At 43.8% G+C, this 25,564-nt stretch overlaps 1 long non-coding RNA gene across 1 annotated transcript; it reads right to left on the bottom strand.

Moving 5' to 3' along the window:
- Positions 1-6,982: 6,982 nt before the first annotated feature.
- On the bottom strand, positions 6,983-25,030 carry LOC138762972 (uncharacterized). Its single transcript, XR_011357275.1, has 4 exons — positions 24,978-25,030; positions 17,265-17,323; positions 12,079-12,121; positions 6,983-7,067 (listed from the first exon to the last, which is right to left on the bottom strand). It is a non-coding gene; the product is annotated as an uncharacterized lncRNA (long non-coding RNA).
- Positions 25,031-25,564: the final 534 nt, after the last annotated feature.

Consider the following 25,564-nt stretch of genomic DNA (forward strand, 5'->3'; position numbering starts at 1 on the left):
AAATTCTTGAATTCTGAGACAAGATGTACTAAGTCACGGGTATCTGCCACACAGCACCAACATTAAGGCGTATTTTTCAACCCTAATTCATATAATCTTGCTGGAGTCCAATAAAAATGGTGCAGAATCTTATACTGCATTGGGCCCATTCTCAGGTCTCTTGACACTATTTTGATATTTTCTCCCATCCTTCCATCTGGAAAACCACACTCAGGCGAATTTCCCATGCTCTTTTAAGACCCAACAGAAGTTTAAACCCTGAGATTTATGGTAAGGCTTAATAATAAAATGAGGCTTTATGACCTTTCCCATATGCAGCCTGTACAGTAAACAGTATTGTAGCAATTTGTGGGAGTTGCTGTGTAGCACATGACGCAGTTGAAGATATCTCTGAAATTGTGACCTAGAGATAGAATACTATTGGATTAATTGATTTAAAGATTTTAAATTGCCATCATTATAAAGGTCTCCAATTACACCTAGTTGATCCACAACCCCTGGTGTGTCTTGAATGGTGGGAGGAATCCGTAGCAGCCGCAGGAAGCCCATGCAAACACAAGGAGAATGTACACGATCCTTTATCTGGACATTTAAAATCCGGAAAGCTCCAAAATTTGACAAGTGGGGAGAGAGGCGGCAGTGCGAGTTGGGCGGCTGAGGGACCGGCGGTTAGGGTAGGCGGCTGAGGGACCGGTGGTCAGGGGAGGCAGCTGAGGGACTGGCGGTTGGGGGAGGTGGCTGGGCGGCCGAGGGAACGGTGGTCGGGGAGATGGCCGGGTGGCCGAGGGACCGGTGGTTGGGGGAGACAACCGGGTGACTAGAAGGGGGTTGGGGTGGATACGGCAGCATGATTTGGGTGGGCTTTCCAAAATCTGGAAAAATCCAAAATTCGGAACATACTGTCCCTCAAGGGTTCCGGATAAAGGATCATGTACCTGTACAAACTCCTTACAGACAGTGTGGGATTCGAACCCCAGTCACTGGAGCTGTAAAAGCGCTGCACTAACTGTTTGTCGGAGTGCCTGTAAGTCGGGCATTTGTAAGCCAGGGATGGCCTATATATCAACCCATAAAATGTTCTCAGGCCTACAGATCAGGAAGTGGGAAGTGGAGAATCTGGATGGTCCTTCCTCTGCTGGCATTGATGCAATATTATCTGAATATTTCCCACATCATTGCTTACATATTTCGAGGCGTTGGGGTACGTTCCCAAAGCTCTCTGTTTGTAACCTTCAATGTTTCTCTGAATGGACAGTAATGCTGCCCTTCAGAGGTTTGCTGATCTAATGGAACTCAATAGTTGGAGACAAAACTGTTTTATGTGGTTTGGAAACAGACCCAAAGCCTTGAAATATGTAAGTAGTGATGTGGAAAATATTCAAACTAATGAGCTCACCTCTGTAGCAGATCTGACACTCACTTATCGCAGCCAATCCAGATTCCCTCCTCCATCATGGGGTAAGGCAGCTGCAGTGGAGGGGCCAGGACCAATGGAGGAGTGAGGGTTTGGCAGAGGAGGGATGAGGGAGATGCAGTGGAGATGTGAGGGAGATGCAGGGGAGGGATGAGGGAGCTGCAGGGGAGGGATTGGGAGCCAAGGTGGAGGGGGTGAGGGAAATGTAGTCAAGGAGATAAGAGAGCTGCAGTAGAGGGATGAGGGAGCTGCACTTGATCCATAAGGAAAAGAATTCCCCACATCTTTTCCCTTCTGATGTTTCACTGACTGGGAAATAACCTGGTATATTCCTGCTAAAATGTTGGTCTAATCATTGCTTTGAGATGCTGACTGTTAAGTCTGGCATGTGATGTAAGCAAGAGTGGCTTTATATTTGTGATGTCATTTATTTAACTGGACTGGTTATCAAGGAAGCATTTGTGCTTTTGAACCTGATAGCAGAGCCTTTGTTCCCTAAGCCCTCTCTGTGTTGGAACTGGCTGAGGGAATTACAAAGATGCACTGTTTTAACTCAGCAGACACACTGAATGGAAAGATATCTTGATAAATCTCAATAATAAGAAATCAGAAAGGTCAAAAGCATCTTCTGATGAGCTGGTGCTGAGTGTAAGAGTAAGGACATCATGTTGCAGTTATATAGCACTTTGGTGAGGCTGCATTTAATGTATTGTATGGAATTCCAGTTGCCCCCATTACAGGCAGGATGTGGAGGGTTTGGAAAGGATATAGCAAAGATTTATCAGGAGGCAGAATGGATTAGAAGGCATGAGGTATAAGGAGAGGTTCCCTTCTCTGGAGCTCAGAGGAGACCTGATAGAAGTTTATCAAATTTCAAGAGGAAAAGATTGGGTAGATCTGTTTAGGGTGTTTAGGGTGGGGAAGGAAGTCTAAAGGGGATGTATGGGGCAATTTTCTTTACACGAAGAGCAGTGGGTACCTGGAATGGATTACCAGGGGTAGTAGTGGTGATAACAGGCATAATGGTCATGTTTAAGAGGCTTTGAGACAGACACGTGTATATGCAGGGAATAGAGAGGAATGCATCACATGCAGGGAATAGAGGGGAATGCATTACATGCAGGGAATAGGGGAAATGCATCACATGCAGGGAACAGAGGGGAATGGATCACGTGCAGGGAATAGGGGAAATGAATCACATGCAGGGAACAGAGGGGAATGGATCACGTGCAGGGAATAGAGGGAAATACATCACATGGAGGGAACAGAAGGGAATACATCACATGCAGGGAATAGAGGAGAATGCATCACATGCAGGGAATAGAGGGAAATACATCACATGGAGGGAACAGAGGGGAATACATCACATGCAGGGAATAGAGGAGAATGCATCACATACAGGGAATAGAGGGAAATGCATCACATGGAGGGAACAGAGGGGAATACATCACATGCAGGGAATAGAGGAGAATGCATCACATACAGGGAATAGAGGGGAATGCATCACATGTCTGCATGTTTTTGTACCATGGACCAGAAAACGCTGTTTTATTGCGTTGCATTGTCACAGTTGATATCGGGTCACTTGTCTGTGTTCTACTGGTACCATGTATCCCAGTACTGCCTGTCGCATGTTCAGGTGGTTGGTGACTAAACCAGCACCCCCCACCAGGCTTGCCTGGTGAGGTGGGGGGGGGGTGCTAGACACCCTGCAGGATGAAAAACAAGATCTGTCAAAGGGCGGATGACCCTTTCGTAGGGTCAATGGCCATCTACCAAAAATGTGCCATGAAGCTTGGTCTGTCCATTCGCTGCATCAGAACCATGCTGCTGGATCAGGGAGGGGATGTTGTGAGGACAAGTCCTACTCACCTAAATTTATTCACGCACACACTGTTCCATACTGAGGAGTGGGATATCCTCATATCAAACCCCACAAACTCACTGAAAGGAACCATCGTCATCCTATAGCAGTGGTTCCCAACCTTTCACTTCCACTCACATGCCACTTTAAGTATTTCCTATGCCATAAGTGTTCTGTGATTCGTAGGGATTGCGTAAGGTGGGTTGTGAGTGGGAAGGGAAGGTTGAGAATCACTGCTCTAGACCCAATTATTACTGAAATATTTTGCTCGAGAAAAATTGTCGTCGGCCCATTTCCTTTGGGGTTATGAAACTGCACATAATGAATCAATTTGGAATGATTCAAACAGTGGTTTTCAAACGTTTTCTTTCCACCCACATTCCACCTTAAGCAATCGCTTATTAATCACAGAACACTTATGGCATAGGGAAGACTTAAAGTTGTATGTGAGTGGAAATAAAAAGGTTGGGAACCTCTGTCCTATAGGATGGGTAGCCAGAACTGTTATAAATGGATGATAATAAACTTGAATTTGAATAGAATATACTGCAGTTGCATTTCTCAGCAGGTTTCACCCTCAGATATATCATGTTTCCTTCGAATTGTCACTCCCAGCAGCTATACTGTTCCTGTCACACACCTCACAAGGGAGAACTGGTAGTTGAAGAGGCATGATGCTTCTTGAACATCCTTCAACAATGGAGGAAATACAGGAGGAGAGCCTAAAAGGACTATGGTACTCCAAGGAGGCAGGGGAAGGTGGCAGGGTGGGGACAAATGATAATCAGTGGAGGGGAAGGTGGAGTCCCAGTGCAGAGCGACAAGGGGAGAGGGGAGGGGGTGTGAGGGGAGGGGGAATGAGTGAGCTTCATTGGAGGGGGTGAGGGAGAACTGGTGGGGATCTTTCATGGAGGGAGGGAGGCTTTAGTGAATGAACCTAGGGTGCCCCATTGGAGGGGGTGAAGGAGTTTTAGAGTTCAGATGGTGAAGTTGTTAAGCATGCAGGACCCTTCATTGAATTATCTGCAGCTGTTGTGCACTTCGTGTGTCATCAGACCAAGGAAATCAGGGTAATTATTGTACTCCAAGATCCATTTCCCCAGAAAAATATCTGAAAATGAGTTTGTCTCAAGCAATGGGGTGAGGAAGGAAGGATTTGCGTGTTAGACATGGTCATGGTCTAATGTAACCTGGACAAGTAATCCATGGATGGACATAAAAGTTCTTCTCTAGAAGAAAAGCAGTGGAGTTACTCCTGGTGATAAAGAGAAGCACAAGATCTGCAGATGCTAGAATCTATGAGCAAACAATGAGACGTTAGAGGGACTAAGTGGGACAGGCAGCATCCATGTAGGGAAATAGTCAATCAACGCTTCAGGTCAGGACCCTTTATCAAGACTGGTTCTAACCAATAGTTATCCACCACTCAAAGTCAGAGAAGTCACATACTCTTGAAAATGGTCTTTCCCCATTCTCACTATTCTAATAACCTGGAAACAACTGACATGACTCATTCAGAAACAAGTCAGATGCCCACATTATGTGGAGCAGTAAAAGAACTGAAAAATCCCACTGATGGGATTCTTGGTGCAAAACTTTCCCTGCAAGGAATTTGACTTTGATTGCCAGTGCTAAATGTGGCCGAGGGGATTTCCTGTGAATTGTACTCTTCTCAATGGATATGAATGTCAGAAAAAGCAATTAAACAAGGGTCAAGATGTGCACAAGTATAATGATGGACTAAAGACAAGTTCTTCCTTCAAGATTTGTCAAGGAAGTTTTCTGACACAAAAGTTTAAATGCTGCGTTTAAAATTTTAAATTTAGTCATCCAGCACGGTAACTGGCCTATCCACCCACGAGCCCATGCAACCCAATTACACCCAAATGAACTATGTTTTGAATGATGGGAGGAAACCGGAGCCCCTGGAGGAAACCCACGCAGACACTGGGAGGACGTACAAACTCTTTACAGACAGCATGGGATTCGAACTCAGGTTTGAGATCGCTGGTGCTGTAACAGCACCATAACAACTAACCATGATGGTAACCGTGCCACCCATATGTTGGGTACAGAGTCATGGAGTTCTACAGCATGGAAACAGGCCCTTCGGCCCAACTTATCCATGCCCACCAAGCTAGTTCCATTTGTCTGGATTTAGGCCATATCCCTCTAAGCCTTTCCTCTCTGTTTTTAAAATGTTACAATTATTCCCACTTCTATCCCTAGCAGTTCATTCCATGTATCCATAAGGTTCTTTGTGAAGAAGGTGTCCCTCAAGTCCTTGTAAAATGCTTGATTGTGAGACAGAATAGGTTACATGGAAGTAATTTGGGAATTGGAATCGATGGGATTATTTTGAGAGCTGGCAGAGACTTAATGGGCAAAATGGTTTTTTTGTTCAAGTTTAAATATTTATCTGTTCAATATTTATCTGACCTGAACTAAAGATTTTATAGAAGTGTCCTGCTGGTTATATTTACTCTGCAAAGGATTTTACTTCCTCTAGAATGCAGCAGAACAGAAATTGGATGGAATCCGAAGGAACAGGGAACCAGAGTGAACTGGATAGTGTTTTCAATGAAGCAACACAACTTGATGGTTTCCTTGAGTGGTTGAATTGCTTTACAAAGCTCCTGCTTCCTCTAGCGTACATTAGAGCAAGTTTCATAATGGAATTTTATTTCCTTGCCTATAGGAATTGACTCAGTTGCACAAGGTTAGTCTAGTCCTTGGTTAAATGACAAATTTCTCTCATCTTAAAACATTTGCACTTCAAAATACTGATTAAAACTTTATTTCTCAGACTAAAGCATGAGATAAAGGGTAATATTTGGGCATGAATATTAAAGTCTGCATTTTATGCAATGGTTATTTGAAGGTAATAAAGAGCAAATGCAAACAAAAAATGTTGCAACAAGCAAGAGGAAGAGGTTAAAGTGTTCTTTGTATTTTCATGGACTAAAATACAAAGGTCTGTAGACACTATATTGAAATAAAAACACAGAAATGCTGGAGGAACTCAGTCAGTCTTGCAGTGTTCAAAGGAGGTAAAGATATATAACTCACATTTTGGGCCCGAATCCTTCTTCAAAGGCTTTCATATTATATGATATTGGTCCAGACACAGAGGTCATTACTAATATAATTGGGATGAGGATGGAAGCATAAGAGACTGCAAATGCAGGAATTGGAAACCTCCTCTGGGCCAGGCAGCAACTTTGGAGGCAAGGGGATGGTTGGTGTTTCCAGGTGACTCCCTGCCTCAGGACTTGAAGGAGAAGGAGCACCCGTGATGTGGGGTTTCATCCTGAAACATCGACCATCCTGCCACAGGTACCACCCGACCCGTTGAGCTTGATGAAGAGGTCAGCTGCTTTTCTGGCCTTTATTCTCTTGTTAACTGCTCTAATATCTCTCTTCATTGCCTCAATGAGCAATCAATTGGCCAGCTCATCAGGTTGGGAAGTTGGGAGTTCACACTGGCAGTGGAAATTAATGTTAGCAACCAGATTCATACAAGCCCTCTGCAAAACTCCTTGGAGTTCACTTAACTAGTGTCCTGGCCGTGTGCATCACAGTGTGGGACAATTGTTGCAGAGAAATGGATCGGAGGTCAATCCACAGGACCAAAGTGGCAGAGAGAGTAATTAGAGTCTCCCTCCACATCCCCTCTTCCCACCTTCCCCCCCCCCCACCCCAAACACATTGATGCGATCTTCTAGGATTGTTGTCTGAAGAGGGCACACAAAATCCATTCTGCACACAGCATCTTTCATTCAGCTGCTCCTGTCGGGGAAGAGATACAGGAATATCAGAGCCAGCACCTCCAGGCTGAGAAACACCGAGAATGCTGTTCAATCAAAGGAACTGCTCACACCAACCATCTGAGCCTCTTATATTTACAAAGCAAGATTTATTTATTTGTTTGTATCGATGAAATACTTGTCCTGCATATGTATTGTTTGTCTGCATGTGTGTATGTCTGGTTGTGTGCATGCATGTTTTGCATCGAGGACCAGAGAACATTGTTTTGTTGAGTTGTACTTGTATAATCAGCTGACAATAAACTTGACTTGCCTTGACACTCAAGCAAGCCACTGTTTCTGCAGAAAGCCCTGAGTAAAGCCCTGCTAATATTTAATTGGTGCTGTGTTTGCAATTTCTGCACAGAAATCTCTCATCACAATATCCTGTTAATTGAAAATAACAATATTTCTTCTGCAGATGCATCATATAATAAGCAAAAGATGCAATATCAGATTACTGGAAATTAAGAAAATGATTACAGTGTAATGCCATCTCTGCACCACAACATTCATATTCCTATGAGTCATTTCTAAGCAGCTTCCTCGAGAGTTGTGGGAGATCAAACACAGCGCAACTAGCAGAAATGTGATCTAGAAGATCAGACATGAGGGAAAACTATTGGCCAGAATAGAAGCATTTCTCTTTCCACGAGACTTGGGGATTGATTTATTGTGCTCTGTCTGAAGTGTCCATACTGAGCAAGTCATTTCGACTTCCCTCCCCATTCTCACACCGACCTGTCCATCCTTGTCCTTCTCCATGGCCAGAGTGAGCAACATCTCTTCATATTCTACCTGGGCAGTCAACAGCCCAATGAACTTTACAATTTCAGATAACTACCTCCTGCCTCCACTCCACTCCCCTCCACCTACCCTTGTTCGATTTACATCGAGCAAATGGGACTACCTTTAACAGACAATCTAAGGAAGTCATTAGATCTAAGGTCATTAGCCTGCCCCATTGATGGTTCTTCAATGCATCATTTCTAAAAACACAACTTTGTCCTCCATACTGTCACGAATTTGCTTTTTCCAGCCCTTATGTAGATTAAGGTTCTCAGGACTCCATTACCTTTGTTGTATACATCTCTAATTATACCATGGCCGACATCATCCATTCACAACCTTTGGTTGTGGCGCCCTGGGACTCTGTTCATAGTCTATGGGGCCCCTTCCCCATAAAGCAGTCAAGTTTTGGTTTCTTTCCTACCTCTCTCCTACAACTACATAAAAAAACATAAAAAATGTTTGTTATATGAGGTGAAAAGAAAACAAGACTTTTAGTTAAATGTGCTGTGGCTCCCAGGACCCCCATAGAGTACCTGTTGAGAATGGCTGCTTTAGATTATCCCCACATTTTGGAGGCTTTAAGACAATACATTTTTTCACCTTATGCAATACACAAAGTGCTAGAGAAATTTAGCAGGTCATGCAACATCTATACGAAGCAAAGGTGTATAGCCAACATTTCAGGCTTGAGCCCTTCATCAAGGTATGAGCAAAAAGCAGACAGGCGTATGAATAAAAAGGTGACAGTACGAGAGGAGGGAAGAAGTGGTGGGGGATGGAAGCACAGGCCAACAGGTAAAGAGGACACAGGTGTATATGGGTAGGAGGACAGCAGAGAAATAGAATGAGACAATAGGGGAATTGGGTAGCTCTCTGAATGGATAGGGAAGGGGGCAGAGAGCTGGAAGAAAGGAGGGAGAGGGATAGGGAAAGGGGGGGAGAGAGAGAGAGAGAGAGAGAGAGACACTAATGGAAAATGTAGGTAGATGTTAATGCCATCTAATTGGAGGGTTCCCAAACTCCTTGCTGTTTCTCGATTCATCTACACTGATTCACGAGTGTGTGCCTGAGTGTGCCTGAGTGTGCCTGAGTGTGCCTGAGTGTGCCTGAGTGTGCCTGAGTGTGCGCTTATGTGCATATGTGTGTGTATGTGAGTGTGATGTGTATGCATGTTTGTGTGTATGTTTGCACAAGTGCGTGAGTGCATGCATGTCTGTCTGTGCATGTGCACGCATGTGTGTGTGTGTGTGTGTGTGTGTGTGTGTGTGTGTGTGTGTGTGTGTGTGTGTGTGTGTGTGTGTGTGAGAGTGTGTCTGTCTGTCTGTGTGTCAAGTCCCTCAAACAACAGAGGGGGTAACAATTACCAGGCGCCACAGGACTGGCTATGTAGCAAATTAAAGATATATGAAGATAACAAGGTTGCAAAAACACTGCATGGTTTTGCTTTTTTACATATTTTTATTGTGAATAAAGTTCATTTGTAAAACAAAAACCAACGACACACATCCATAGAGAAAGAATGTTGGCTGGAAAAGATGGAAGAGGCCAAGAAAATCACAAATATTCCTCAGTGAGAACAGAAGTTGGAGTCCACATGGAATATGTAACATGAAACTGGAAATAGAAATTGCAAAACATCATTAGTGGAACAGAGGAAAGATTAAAGAAAATAAGAGAGATATGAAACGATGAAGAGTTTAGCTGAAGTTTTTCATATGAAACTGTCTCTGCTGTCAAGTTTGCTGTCACCCTTAATCTGGTCAGGGAAGGAATGCTGAGTTCATGCAAAAATTGGGAAAATACTTTGACTTTTGGTTGAAGTTTTGTTTGCAGATTTGATAGCACCACAAAACATTTGAATATTAAATGCTCTCAAGCTCAATGTACAGCAATGACCAAAGGTAATTCAAATGATTTAAAAAAAAAGACATGTGGTTGTTAAATGACTACTGCAAGCCAACAAGAGTGATTCACTCATCACGAGTAACCTCTGGTTAATGTGAAAGTGCTCACATTGTGCACTCTGTCAAAACAATGGCAGTGGCACTCAATACCACTCGCATACCATCTTGAGTGATCCTAACTAACCACAGAGCACCTGTGGCATAGGGTGCCATTGGATGCCATTGGTGCTCTGTGGTTAATAAGGGATTACTTGAGGTGGTATGTGAGTGGAAAGAGAAAGGTTGAGAACCACTGGTGTATGATGACTAGGGGCCACCCTAATATTTTGTACGATGAGCAATATGACTCTTCCTCCAGCAGGAGAACCCATGGACCCCTCCTGTATCTCCCAATGTAAAAATTGGATGTAGTGATCACCAAGGGGCTGCCTCAGTACAACTAAGAGACATCGTACTACTTCTTATTAGGTAAAGGCATGGGGGTGCTTGGAGCCCTGAGGGTGCACGGTCAGAGCAATAAACAGCTTCTAGGATTCAGGACAATCAGTAGGTTTTCCAGTTTTCTTTGCTGAACCATTGATTCATGATAAAGGCAGCTTTCCAGAATAGGGAGGATGGCCTCAGATGCACACTCAGAGAGGAGGGGAGTCCTCAGGGAAGGAGGCAGTGACATGGTCATCTATGGCCAATTCCCCAACAGAATCATGAAAGTTCTGTGGAGGGGAAAGAAGAGGAGGCAAGGCAAGATTATTCCAATAATGATCATTTTGAATGGTGGTCCAGGCTTGAGTGGCTAGTTTGCATTCCTGTTCCTATTTTCTTGTGATTCTGTGACATAACATCTGACCATGAAAATTGGAATGGCCATGACAGCCCTGACAGAAATATTCTCTTTGTCTTCATCCTTTGTTCTCATCTATTCTTTCTGCACTTTCACACACCGGGGACGATTTATGTTGGCCAATTAACCTTCCATGCATATTTTGTGGGATGTAGGTTGGGGGTGTGGAAGAAATTGGAGCATTTGGATCAAACCCATGCAAATATCCGAAGCATTCATTTTGTGTTCCCCATCTCTGTCTTCTTCTTTGGGATGAGGAAGGGACTCAATCTGAGGAATGGAAGATGTCTGCTTGAACATTAACTGCAGTTGCTGTTGTACTCCAGACAGAACAACCTGTGACTTGACAAAGTGAGGTCGTGGTCTGAAGACAAACATGTGCAAGACATTTGGAGACCAGGTTCTGCTACAGAGCTGCAGGATGTGCCCATAAGTGCGCGTGCACACACACACACACACACACACACACACACACACACACACACACACACACACACACACACACACACACACACACACACACACACACACACACACACACACACACACACACACACACACACACACACACACACACACACACACACACACACACACACACACACATTCTAGCTCATACCAGCTTCTTTGGCACCCCTCTATCTTGCTAATCTATCCTGAGCCCTCTGTCTCCATTTCTCTTGTTTCTTGGAAGCTGCTCTGAATTTCAACATTACACAATGACATGAGAAATTAAAACTGATTTCCAAGTTGCCATGAGGTTAAGGTCAGCTGGGACTTACTGTTCATTTTTTGGTTCTCACTTCTTCTCCTCTCTATACTCAGTGAGGCAGCAGGGAAGATCCCAATATAAGGGCAAGGGGGTAAATCCTAGTTTTCAGTTCAGTTGCAGGGACCCACCTTTCAATAAATCCCTACAGATTCCCTGTGCCTTGTCAATTTGTTTCTTTCTTGTCAATCTCCTCTCTGACACACAGGACCTTCCTCCTGCCATGCTCCCTCAAATTTTCTGAGTGGTAACCTCTTTATGTTTAGCAAAGTTCAGTCCCTCTTCTCTGCATCCTATTTCTCCTCTGTGCCAGTTAGAGCATGTGTTGTCAGTCTAGTTGTCTTGGCGACTGTGCTTTCTGTTAGAGCCAAGAGCCTCAGCTGTGTGGCAATAATGTACTCCTGCCAAGAGTCTTGCAGATTCCATTTCAGAGGTTTTCTCTTCATTATACAGTTACAAACTGTCTTTTCCCACAAATGACCTGATGTTTGAAAATGTCCCAATATGCCACAGGATTGAAAGGTGGCCAAGTCCACAGCCATTTTAAAGGAATGCAACAATATCTTGGTGAATGGAATAATACAGAATTGTGTGTGATTGGGTGTGTGGGCTGGAATCATACTGAATAGTCTTGGAAGTTGGAAACATTCACTTTCACACAAACTGTCTCACCCCAAATGTTGCTTACCCTTGCAATGTGCTCTCTATAGTCCAATAATGGTCCTTGAATCCTGTCAGGTGATAAATAAAGCAGTTATAAAAGGCATTGTTAACTTTTTATTTCAAAGATAAGGTCTATTCACAATAAAAAAAAATATATACAAAGGAGAACAGTACTGTCTTTTCACATTCTTGGTGTCATATTCTATTATACATTTTGTTACTGGACATTGGAGTGTTAACCATTATCATTGCCCTGGGATACTTTGCCTTCAGTTGTTTGAGGGATGAAACATCATCAATAATCACAAATGATTGAAGTTGTGAGACTGATAGGTTTTTATAAACTATAAACGAGAACAACTGTCAACCTCATTGACTGATCAAGGCAGAGAGTAGTGGAATGGGCACGAGGGTTTAATTTACACGAGGGTTTAATTTACACGAGGGTTTAATTTACACGAGGGTTTAATTTACACGAGGGTTTAATTTACACGAGGGTTTAATTTACACGAGGGTTTAATTTTTTTTTCTGATCCCTTATCCTGCTGAGTTGAAGTTGAATCTTTCTTTTTAAGGTTTGGGTTTGTCAAAGAGTAAAACCTTCACCTTTCATGATCTGAGCCAGAGCTGTGTTACAACTGAATACTGTGGATCAAACGAATGATCTTGCGTACATTCATTCCCAGATGGCCATGCACAGAGGGGTGGGCACAGCAGAAAAGAGCACAATGACTGATAAATCTGATTTCACAGGTGAACTGGGTGGGTGAAGGGGAATCAGATGATTGTGACTGAAGGAATGATCAGTGGGCAAAGGTACCAGATGCTTGAGTTGGTGGTGCCAGAGGAAGTTGAGGTTGGGTGGACAGATTGCCAAGGTCGATTGTTCAGCTGGAAGGAAGAATTGCAGCCCTATGTCATGGAGAGGAGGCAGCATTACTTAGAACAGAACAGGATGTGGGTGGAGAATGCTTCTTGACTGAGTACTAAGTGTACATAAAATACTGACTACATAAGATTAATAGTCCCTATGACTCAACACAGATCAGCAGGTTAGCTCCTCCTTCCTGCTTCTGCACTCCTACTGACAGAGAATTCCACAAGAATGATTGGCAATTAGAACTTGGGATACTGTTGATTGTTAGATTGACTATCTCTAAATCATAGGCTCTTTAAACTATTTTGATTAACAGTTTACCAAAAGAGCAATAAAAAAAAACTTATTTGGCCCTTTAACACACAAGAAAATCAGTCTTAAAATCACTTTTGGAGCTGACTCTTTAGTCTTGAATAAGGGCTACATAGGAACATCAAAAAATAGGAGCAGGAGCCAGCCACCCGGCCAGTCGAGCCTGCTCCACCATTCAATGATCTGGCCGTGGACTCAGCTCCACACACCTACCTTTTCTCCATAACCCTTAATTCCCTATTATGTAAAAAAACCTCTATAACTCTGTCTTAAATGCATTTCCTTGTATTCCACAGATTCCCCACTCTGTGGGAAAATCAGTTACTCCTCATCTTCATCCTAAATCTATTTCACTGTACCTTAAGGCTGAGTCCCCAAGTTCTGGTTTCAACAACCAGTGGAAACAACTTTCTTGCCTCGAACTTCTTTACCCCTTTTCATGATTTTAGATGTTTCTATAAGATCCTCTCTTTTTCTTCTGAATTTCTGTGAGTACTGTCCCAGGCAATTCATAGCTTAGCCTCCTCTTTTGTGGAATCAACTTGGTGAACCTCCTCTGCACTGCCATGAGGACCAGTATCCCTTTTCTCCAGTAAAGAGAGCAATAAGTGCATGAAGTCTCATCAATACCCCATAGTCTCATCAATACCCCATACAGTCTCATCAATACCCCATACAGTCTCATCAATACCCCATACAGTTGCTGCTCTTAAATTTAATCCCTCCACCAATGGAAGGCCCACATCCCATTTGTCATAATTACCTGCTGCACTTGCAGACCAACTCATTGCAATTCATCCACAAGCACTCCCAAGTCCTTCTGCACAACAGCCTGCTGCTCTCTTTCATAATTTACAGGTAGTCCTCACCTTATGATGGGTTTACGTACCAGCACTCCCTGTTCAACACCGCCATCCCCTGTTCAGTGCCGCCATGCTTCCTGTCCAGTGCTGCCACCCCCCATCCAACACCACTATCCCCCTTGTCCAGCTCCGTCATGCCTCCTGTCCAGTGCTGCCACCCCGTCCAACACCACTATCCCCTTTGTCCAGCTCCGCCATGCCTCCTGTCCAGTGCTGCCACCCCCTGTCCAACACCACTATCCCCCTTGTCCAGCTCCGCCATGCCTCCTGTCCAATGCTGCCACCCCCATCCAACACCACTATCCCCCTTGTCCAGCTCCACCATGCCTCCTGCCCAGTGCTGCCACCCCCATTCAACACCACTATCCCCCTTGTCCAGCTCTGCCATGCCTCCTGTCCAGTAGTGACCAACTTACCAATTTATTCACAGATATCTTCAATATCTCACTCCAGCAGGGTATGGCACCCACCTGCTTCAAGCAGACATCAATCAAGCCAGGGCCCAAAAAGAGTGCAGTAACCTGCCTTAGTAACTATCAACCAGTAGCCCTTACATCTGTAGTGATGGAGAGTTTTGAAAGGCTGGTGATGAAGTCTATCAGCTCCTGTCTGAGCAGAGATGTGGATATGTAACAGGTCTATGGCGGATGCCATCTCATTGGTTCTACACGAAGCCCTGGAACACCTCGACAGTAAAGATGTATTCATCAGGATGCTCTTTATCAACTACAGTTCGGCATCTAACACCATCATCCCCTCAAAACTGATCAGCAAATTTCAAGACATGGGAGTTAACACTCCACTGTGTAATTGGATATGGATTTCCTCACCTCCAGACCACAATCAGAGAAGATTGGTAAGAACATCTCCTCCACTATCTCCATCAGTACAGGAGCACCTCAGGGCTATGTTCTTAGCCCCCTCTACTCACTTTACACCTATGACTGTGTGGCTCGGTACGACAATAACACCATCTGCAAATTTGCTGACGATACCATGGTAGTAGGTTGTATAAAGGAAGGAATGAGTCTCATAAAGGATAATGAAAACTTCACTTGGCTGAATGGTGCAACAACAATCACCTTGCACTCAATGTCCCTAAAACTAAGGACCTATTGACTTCAGGAAAGTAAAGCTAGAGGTTAAAAAAAATTCTGTGATCATTGAGGGATCAGAGGTGGAGAGGGTGAGCAAATTTAAGTTCTTGGGAATTGTTATCTCAGAGATCTTTCCTGGACCCAACACACCAATGGCATAATGAAGAAAGCGCGTCAGTGCCGTTACTTCCTCAGGAGTTTGCAGAGGTTGGGTGTGACACCCAAAATCCTGGCAAATTTCTACAGAGGTGTGGTGGAAAGTGTGCTGACCACCTGCATCAAATTCTGGTATGGGGAAACCAATACCCCTGAGCGTAAAGCCCTCCAAAAATTAATGGACACAGCCCAGAACATCACAGGCAAACCCTCCCCACTCCTGAGAACATCTACAGGGAACTTTGCCGTTGGCGAGCACCATCAATCGTCAAGGACCCAGACCACCCAGCCCTCACTGCTGCCATAAGCAAAGATGTCGAGGTGTCACAAGACTCACACCACCAGGTTCAGGAACAGCTGCTATCCCTCCATCATCAGACACCTCAACAACAAACTCAATCAGGGACTCATTTAAGGACTCGCACTTGTGAACTTTATTGACTTTTTTGTTCTCTCTGTATTGCACAATCAATTTGTTTACATTTGTTAGCTGCTTTCATTTCTTCAATTGGTGACATGTGTACACTGTGTAGAGTTTTTTTTCACTACCATTTAGTGGTAATTCTCCACATTACTGATTATCAACACAGGTGCACCTCAAGGAGATGTGCCTAGCCCACTGCTCTAACATTATACATGGATGACTAGATCAGCTCATTGAGTGGTGTCACACCAACAAACATACACTCACCCAAGTTGGCAAAACCAAGAAGATGATTGTGGACTTCAGGAGGAAGTCAGGAGAACACGACCCAGTCCTCATCAAGGGCTCAGTGGTGGAGAGGGTCAAGAACTTCAAATTCCTGCATGTCAGCATCTTCAAGGATCTATTTTGGAGCTTCTATGTCGATGCAATCATGAAGAAGGCTCGCCAGTGGCTATATTTTGTGAGGTATTGAAGGGGATTTGGGATGCCACCAAAGACTCTTGAAAACTTCTACAGGTGTACCGTGGAGAACATTCTGGCTGGTTGCATCACTGTCTGGTATGGAGGTGCCAATGCTCAGGAGAAGAAAAAACTCCAGTGATTGTTAACTCGGCCTGCGACATCACAGGCACCAGACTTCACTCCATTGAGGACATCTACATGAAGCGGTGTCTTAAGAAAGCAGCCTCTATCCTCAAGGATCAACACCACCCAGGCCATGCCCACTTCACTCTGCTACCACTGGGTAAATGGTAAAGATGAGAACTCAGTGGCACAAGGACCACTTCTTCCCCTCTGCCATCAGATTCCTGAATGATTAACCCTAACCCTAATGAAACTGCCTTACTTTGATTTTTCGTGCACTATTTTTATTAATTTTTGTAAGGTAGTTTATATGAATGTTTTCACTGAGATGCTCCAACAAAACAACAAATTTTGTGACTTGTTCATGATAATAACTTCAGATTCTGAAATTGATCTCATTATCAAACTCCTGTACACAAAGTATTTGCTTCCTCAACATTTTTGGGTGTATTTTATGGATTTTGGGCTGGTGATCATGAAAATCACTTTCCAATTTTCCTATCATGCACTGTTGTTTAGATATTTTTATGATTTACTCTCATATTTTAAGTCTTCTTCAAGCCTATAAACCCGTGAAGTGCAACATGTCATTGAAAATTCATTTTGTGCATTTGCACTTGGACTTCTTCCCTGCTGATCTTGATGCAGTCAGTGATGAACACGGTTAAAGGTTTTGCCAGGACATTGAAACCATGGAAAAGCACTAGCAGGGCAACAGCAATCTATTGTGAGACTCTGACATGAGAGGCATCAGATGCTGAGTATAAATGAAAATCAGTGGCAAAACATTTTTAGATCAGTCAGCATCATCATGTGATTAAACATGCCAAATTCAATAAAAGTTAATTTAATTTTTCTTCAACTTCCTACGATATACAGCAAATCTGAAATTACCTTTGTTTTCAGCTTGAAGTTGTTTATCATAATCCCCAATATTTTTTCAGGAAGCAAACCTTTTGAAAAAAATTGTTGTCCAGTGTCAGTAACAACAAAATGTTACTTTTGCTCTTTCCACGATGATCAACATCTACAATCTCCAGCCAGAGAGCAATGAACTCCATGGGCCCAACCAAACCCAGCCCCAACACCATTCACAAACCCATAACCAAACTCCATCACCCCAAAACCATTCCCAACCCCAACCCCACAGGCTCAATTGCAAACCCAGCTCCATCCAAGTCCAATACCAAATCCGTCCTCAAGACCAAACCGAGAGAGAGAGAGAGAGAGAGAGAGAGAGAGAGAGAGAGAGAGAGAGAGAGAGAGAGAGAGAGAGAGAGAATGAGAATGGTGGAGGGGGAGAGAGAGCAGTATATGGGAAATCTTTTCTCCTTGCATTGGTTTTATTTTTATTTAGCTGGTGGACATTTTGAGACAACAAGCAAGGTATGTGGGAATATTGGACTATACAATTGTGTTGATTATTCAGAAGTACCTTAATTTTATAAAGGATTTATCATCCTCTGCCACTCAGTTTGACAACCACTAGTTCAGTTTCTGATGCCCTCTCCCTCCACCTCCCCCTTACTCCACTCACCCCCTACACTGAACTTCAAATTCATTTGATGTCTAAATATTCACGGCTCTGATGAAATGTCGTTGATCCAAAGAATTATGTGACATTGGTGTGAGATACTGCCTCAAGAGGGGCATCCTCATAAAGGACAAATGGTACTGAAGCCTACAGTTCAGCACCTCCACATTCAAAAGTAGTTCCCTTCTGATGACTACCAGAGTCTTGAATCAACCCTTGTTACACTAATTATGGACTGGCGTAGGGGACCAGAAAAGGGAAGAACAACTCCTGTAGAGAAGGAAAAGCAGAGGAGACAACCCCAACAGGGAAGGTGTCCACAACAGCAAACCAGCCAGAGGCTCAGTGGCTGAGAGACCAACACAGGTTGCAGGCAATGTGATCAGTGCACCCGCATGGCTGAGCTATGGTCTGCTGGAGACTGGTTCATGGGAACCAAGTCAAGTCAAGTTTATTGTCATCTGACTATACAAGTACAACGAAACAGCATTCTCTGGTCCTCGGTGCAAAACATGCAGACACACAACTAGACATAACACACATACAGACAAACATCTATATAAATATAAATAAATATATATTGTTTTTGTAAAAATGGGAGTCTTGAATGGTCAGTGTGAGCAGTTCCTTTGGTCATTCACCATTCTCACTGCCTGTGGGAAGAAGCTGTTCCTCAGCCTGGAGGTGCTGGCTCTGATATTCCTGTAACTCTTCCCTGATGGGAGCAACTGAAAGATGCAGTGTGCAGGGTGGTAGGGGTCCTCAAGGATTTTGTGTATCCTCTTCAGACAATGATCCTGGTAGATCTTGTCGATGGTGGGAGATAGGCTCCAGTGATCCTCTCTCCCACACTTATGGTCCTGTAGATTGACCCCCGATCTATTTCTCTGCAGCAACTGTACCAGGACACTCTCGATAGATCCTCCACAATACAAAAGCAGAAGACAATTTTGTGAAATATTAAATGTCCTGTACCATTTGATGACAATAGAGAAATTTGAAACCTTAACTACTCAAATGCCACAAAAGGTCTGTCTACATCATAGCAAACAATTTTTTTTGCTATTGAATTACTGTGAAAGTTTTTCCTTGATTTATTTATGTATTTAATGTCTCTTTTAATTTAATTGCTTATTGATCATTGTTTTTTAATTCACAAGTCCTGATCGGCTGCAGCAAGAACAAATTTTGGTGCATATGTATCTTGTACAATGTAGATGACAGTAAACTCATTATCAGTAACTCTTCTTGTTGCTGTCTGACCTTTGACCAGTTCCTGCCTTTTCTGCATCTGAAATTGTTTTGAAAGAGCTTACAACATACAGGATGTTCATTTTTAAAAAATAATTATACATACAGCACAGTAACGGGCCCTTTTGGCCCACGAGTTTGTGCCACCCAATTGGCCTACAGCCCCCTGTACATTCCCCCCCCCCAGGGAAAACTCAGGCTGAGACATGGAGAACGTACAAACTCCTTACACACAGCGTGGGATTCGAACCCTGGTCCTGATCCATGGCGTTGTAACAGCGTCGGACTAACCGCTATGCCAACCATGCTGCCCCATGTTCCTTCACTAAGAAAAGCAATATACCCCAGAAACTACATCACTAGCTCCTCTGTACTTCCCCTATTATCTAATCAATGTCCTTTTCCTTCACAGATTGTAGGGTTACTGACAGACTCAAATAATTAATGCCTTATCTATAATTGCCCTTAAACTGAAACACTGGTTCAGTTTAACTATAAAAGGTCATGGACACAGCCCAGAGCATCACAAGCAAACCCTCTCCATCATTGAGAAGATCCAGTTTCAACACCACCCAGGCCATGCTCTGTTCTCACTGCTGCCATCAGGAAAAAGGTGTAGGTGTCACAAGACCCTGACAACCAGGTTCAGACTCCTCAACAACAAACTCAATCAGACACTCATTAAAGTATTCTTATCTAGAACATTACTTTAAAATTTTTCTTTTGTATTGTACAGTCAATTTGTTTACATTTCTTTCTTTATATTTCTCTCTTTTGTCAATGCATCTTTTTCCAGAGTACTGTTTACACTATGGATAAGTAGAAATTCTGCCTGACTTACAGGAAAAAAATCTTAGGGTTGTAAGTGATGTTATGTTTGTGCTCTGAATATAAATCTGAACTTTAAACTTTGATTCAGCCACTTCAGAAGACAATGAAGAGTTAACCACATCTCTGTGGGCCTCGAGCCACAAGCAGCCAGAGCAATGTGTAGCTCTCCTTTGGTTCTCTTCCCTTAGGTGAACTGAATGGATTATTAAGTCAGGCAGCTGTTACAAAGTCACCACCAACAGATTCAGATTTCAAATTTATTGTCTGAGTACATACATGACATAACATACAACCCCGAGATTCTTTTTCCTGCGGGCCAGGCAGAATTGCCTCTTATTGGTAGGGCAAAAAAATGTATACATGTAAACAAGTAAAGAATTGTAAACAGCTGACTGTGCAATACAGAGGAGGGGGGGGGGGGCGGGGAAGGGGAAAGTCCTTAAATGAGTCCCTGATTGAGTTTGTTGTTGACGAGTCTGATGGTGGAGGGGTAGGAACTGTTCTTGAACCTCGTGACGTGAGTCTTGTGGCACCTGTACCACTTTCCTGATGGTAGCAGCAAGAACAGAGCATGTGGTGAGGGTCTTTGATGATTGCTGTGGCTCACCAACAGCAATGCTCCCTGTAGATGTTCTCAATAGTAGGGAGGGTTTTGCCTGTGATGTCCTGGGCTGTGTCCGCTACCTTTTGGAGGGCTTTACGCTCAGGGCTATTGGTGTCCCCGTTCCAGACCGCGATACAGCCGGTCAGTACTCTTTCCACCACACATCTGTAGAAATTTGCCAGGGTCAAACTAAACCTCCGCAAACTCCTTAGGAAGTAGAGGAGCTGACATGCTTTCTTCACTATGCCATTGGTGTGTTGAGTTCAGGAAAGATCCTCTGAGATAGTGACTCCTAAGAACTTACAATTTCACACTATTTAATTCACCAAATTTAAATTCTCTCTCACTTTTGGCAGATTTGAATGCAAATTATTCAGGTTCATGGATTATTTCCAACATTTTTAATTATTTTTAAAGTTCTGTTTAAAAAACTGTGACACTGCCACATTCACAGGCACTACGACTGAGGCACGACCCAAGAGACTTGTGTAAATAGAAATGTCACAGCCTATCCTAACCCACACGGTCTGATATTCAAGACTCCTTTATTGTCATGTAATTGAAATTGCCTTCTGCCTGCCCTGAGACACCATTAGTGTCGTGTGGCGGCCCTTACAATACAAGAGAAAGAAAAGCAATGGATTCATTTCAGAGCCACTGAGTGATACAGGTACAATATCCAGTATCTGAAATGCTTAGAACCAGATGCTTTTCTGTTTGGGGTTTTTTTTGATTTTGGAACAATGGAACCAAGCAGCACAGGAGCATCAGCAGAATCCCTGTATCAGGAGTAAAACAACAACGGCAGACTTTTTGAGCACTGACATGACACCGCAAGTGGAAAATTCACATGAAATAATACCAGAAAATAAATAATCTCTGCTTACAGAAGAAGATAAATGCAGCACCAAACACTAGACGGCTTTTTCAAATGTTTCCTCCAGTGTCACCTGCCTCATTAACACTGATTTTTGTCTTTTGCCGCCGCCAGTCCCGACACCTCCCCACTGCCACTGCCAGTTCCAACATTTCCTCACTGCCCCCCTCCCGCACCATCAGCACTAATTTTTCTTTTGGTTTTTGGATCTTTTTGGTTTTCAGAATGTCGGATACAGGGTACTCGACCTGTATTGATAGCACTGATACTTGACTGGGGCCAAGTCGAAGGAACAACATATGGATGGATGTATCCCACTGGAAGCCAGTGATAAATCATGGATCCATCCGTGGAAGACCTCCATCAATGAGGGAGATAGCATCAGAACTCTGAATTGCCAGTATTGCCACTGTCTCACAGCCCCCAGCCCCTGATTTCCTTACTAATCACCCAAGCTGCTTTTGTGGCATTTGAACATTCTCCCTGCGATTTCTGCGGTTGCTCCGCTTTCCTACCACATCACCCAGATGTGCCATGTATTTTAGCTAACCAAATTAACAATGAAACCAGAAAGTCTTAGAAACTCTAAGCAACTTCATGCTGCATCAGAAATGAAAGAGACTACCATATATATGCATGTAATAGTCGAATTTTGTGGACTAATTATTAGGATAAAATTTAGGGTATTGACTATTACATGAATACTAGTTTTGACCATGGTAAGTGCTTGCATTGATCAAGGCATCAGGAGCTCAGATGGGTGGGTGGGTGGCTGGGTCCTGGGTGAGAGATGGCAGTTGGAATATTGAGAGCTCTGTTGGGCGAGTGGTCAGGTCCTGGTCAAAAGACAGTGGTCAGGATGTCACGTAGGCAGGCAGCTAAAGCCTAGGTAAGAGTCCACAGTTGGGGCATTGGGAACTCCGGTGGGCAGGTGGCCTAGATGAGAGCCCATGGTCGAGGGGTCGGGTGCCCCAGTGGACAGGCAGCCGGGGCCTAGGCGAGTGTCTGTGGTCGGGGCATTGGGAGCTCCAGTGGGTGGGTGGCACAGGCCAAAAATATGAGAGTGGACTTTTACACTTGATATATGGAAAATACCAGATTTTGGAACAATAAATAGATACGAGGCCTAATTATACGTGTATTTCGGGTAAATGTTACAGGTCAACATTTTTTAAAAACTGCAGATATAGTTTTTTGAGGGTTTTTGACCTAAAATTTTAACTCTGTTTCCCTTTTCACAGATGGTGCCTGCCCTTTTGCAATTTTATGTTCCAATTAATGTTTATGGTTTGAGGCCTTTCATAAAATCTGTCAATTAGGGAAAAGTGCTTTTGCTTTTCTTGTAAAACATTGAACTGTAGGCATAAGGAATACACCGTGATAGACAGGATTCTATCTGTGCCTCAATGTGTGGCTGCAAGCTTCAGTGGTTAGACTGGAGAGACGGATAATGAAAACCATGTTGTAGGGATTTGGGGCCAGTGATGAGAGAGGGTGATAGTTGATGGGTATACTTCTTTTAGAACACCGAAGAGTACAGCACAGGAAAAGGCCCTCTGTGTTTGCATTGCACTACAGACCATGAGACCAGTTGAAACTAATCCCATCTGTCTGCATGTGGTCCGCATCACTCCATCCCTACCTGTAGATAACCTTGACTAAACATCTCGTAAGCATTGCTACTACATCTGCTTCTACCATCTCCCTGTCAGTACCATCCAGGGAACTGTGCTAAACATAGATCCTTCCTCAAAAATCTCTGTTAAGTGTTTCCCTCTCACCTTAATACTATGTGGGAGTTAAAGATGGGTCATTGCCTGCCATATTTTTATATAGTTCTCCCTCAAACTCTGACACTTCAGAGAAGACAGTCCAGGTTTGTCCAGCCTCTCGTGCGTGCTAATCCAGACAACATTCTGGTGAATCTCTTCTGCACCCTCACTAGACCTTCAACATCCTTCCTGTCATGTTTTGCACTATTGGAATATGATGAACCAACTTTTATACTCAACGATGCTCAACAAGGAAATGCCTTTGACCTCTTTACCACTTTATCGACTTGTGCTGACTCAGCAGGTCAAGCAGTGTCCTTTCGAGAGCAAAGGTAAAAATACATGACCAACGTTTCAGGCTTGAGACCTTCATCAAGACTTGCGTTGACACTTTGTGGGGAGCAACGTGCATGTCATAGACCTTTTGCTATACTTTGTCCTAATTCTGTTTCTTACCCTTTGTCATAAGTGTTTGACCTGGGGTGGGGGAGAAGGTGGTGGGGGGTGGGGTTGTGGGAGGGAAATGACCTCTCAAATTTGGACAAAACAATGGGGAAAATTTGGGTAAAGCAAGAAAAAAAATTGGACAGAGAAAAAAAAAGATAAACAAATTAATAATAATGGTGGCCCCACTCTCCCACATCCTGGTCCTTGGGACCATACCCGGGGTACCTCACATCTCATGACAGGGTGGTCACAGCCTGGGCGCAGGCCTGCTGTTGACAAATGGAATGACTTGCTGTGAACTTCCCCCATCTCTGCGTGATGACGTCGGAGGGTCTGTGTAGTGTTATCCAGCATTGTTCCCACAGCAATTGGCCTTCCCCCAGATGATGAAATGACCTGGGTATGGATGTGAGTCTCGGCCTTGATGGAGCAGGGTCAGAGTGGTCGGGGATGGCCCTCTGTGCCTGGTGGCTGCGCTGGCAGCCAGTTCGCGGAGGAGGCAGCAGGTGACTGGACCCAGAGGTGAGATATGAGGCAGCCTAGGTGCAGCGTGGGGCCCCGTGTAAAGTTTTGGGAAAATCAACCCCTCTGCCCCCCTTAGCCATAGGAGTTCCCATATGCTCATGCTGTTTGTTGAGTAACTCATTCAAATGATTTCAGTCCTGTTGCAAAATCCAGCAAAGCCTGTCTTGTGTGGGACCACAGTTGGAAACAAAGCACATTCTGTTAGGTTTCAAAGTTTCCTCTCCACAACTGCTTCCACTTTTTCCACCTCTTTCACTTTTGGTTTAAGGTATTTTTTGTTTATACAGCGACTTTTGCTGTGCTCATGTAGCTATTTAATTCTCCTGCAGTAAAACCCCAATAAAACTGATATTTTGGCATCCAGTTGACCTAATGATTGACCTGCTCCCTTCCATTACCCTGGGCTCTGGCTCCTGCACCCTTGCATTAACCTGGATCCTGGATATGACACTCCCTTCCACTCAACCAAGACTCTAGTTCTGGAATTCTCTTCCACTCACCCAGTCTCTGGATATGGCACCCCTTCCACTCACCCTGGACTCAGGTTCAGGTATTCTCTTCCACTTACCAAGGCCCTGGATACGACACTCCCTTCCACTCACCGAGCACTTCAGTTCTGGAATTCTCTTCTACTTACCCTCACCCTGATTATCATGCTCTTTCAACTTGGTTCATTGAGAATTTCATTATATCATATGAAATCTAAAAATAGAAGTGGATTAAAAATATGTTGGGTTTGATCCCATAGTTCAGAAACTCGGCTCACCTGGCACTGCCAAAGTGCCGAGTATGCCTGATATTCACCATTTTATTTTCTTCAGACTTTTACTTCAATACCTCCCACTTTTACTTCAATACCTCCCACTTTCACTTCAATACCTCCCACTTTCACTTCAATACCTCGCACATTCACTTCAATACATGCCACTTTTATTTCAATACCTCCCACTTTCACTTCAATACCTCCCTCTTTCACTTCAATACCTCCCCCATTCACTTCAATACCTCCCCCATTCACTTCAATACCTCCCCCATTCACTTCAATACCTCCCACATTCACTTCAATACCTCCCACATTCACTTCAATACCTCCCACATTCACTTCAATGCCTCCCACATTCACTTCAATGCCTCCCTCTTTCACTTCAATACCTCCCACTACATCCTTTCCGGCATAAAGATCAGCCCACACAACTCTCTGCAAATCCCTTCTCATTTCTCCAAATCTGGCTTTCCCCCACTCGAAGACCTTCAACCTCGGACCCAACCTATCCCTTTCCATCATTAAGCTAAAGCTAATGGACCCATGATCACTGGATCCGAAGTTCTCTCCAACTCTTACCTCCGTCACCT

This window comes from Narcine bancroftii, chromosome 5 (genome assembly GCF_036971445.1).
Source record: "Narcine bancroftii isolate sNarBan1 chromosome 5, sNarBan1.hap1, whole genome shotgun sequence".
NCBI classification, from domain to species: Eukaryota; Metazoa; Chordata; class Chondrichthyes; order Torpediniformes; family Narcinidae; genus Narcine; species Narcine bancroftii.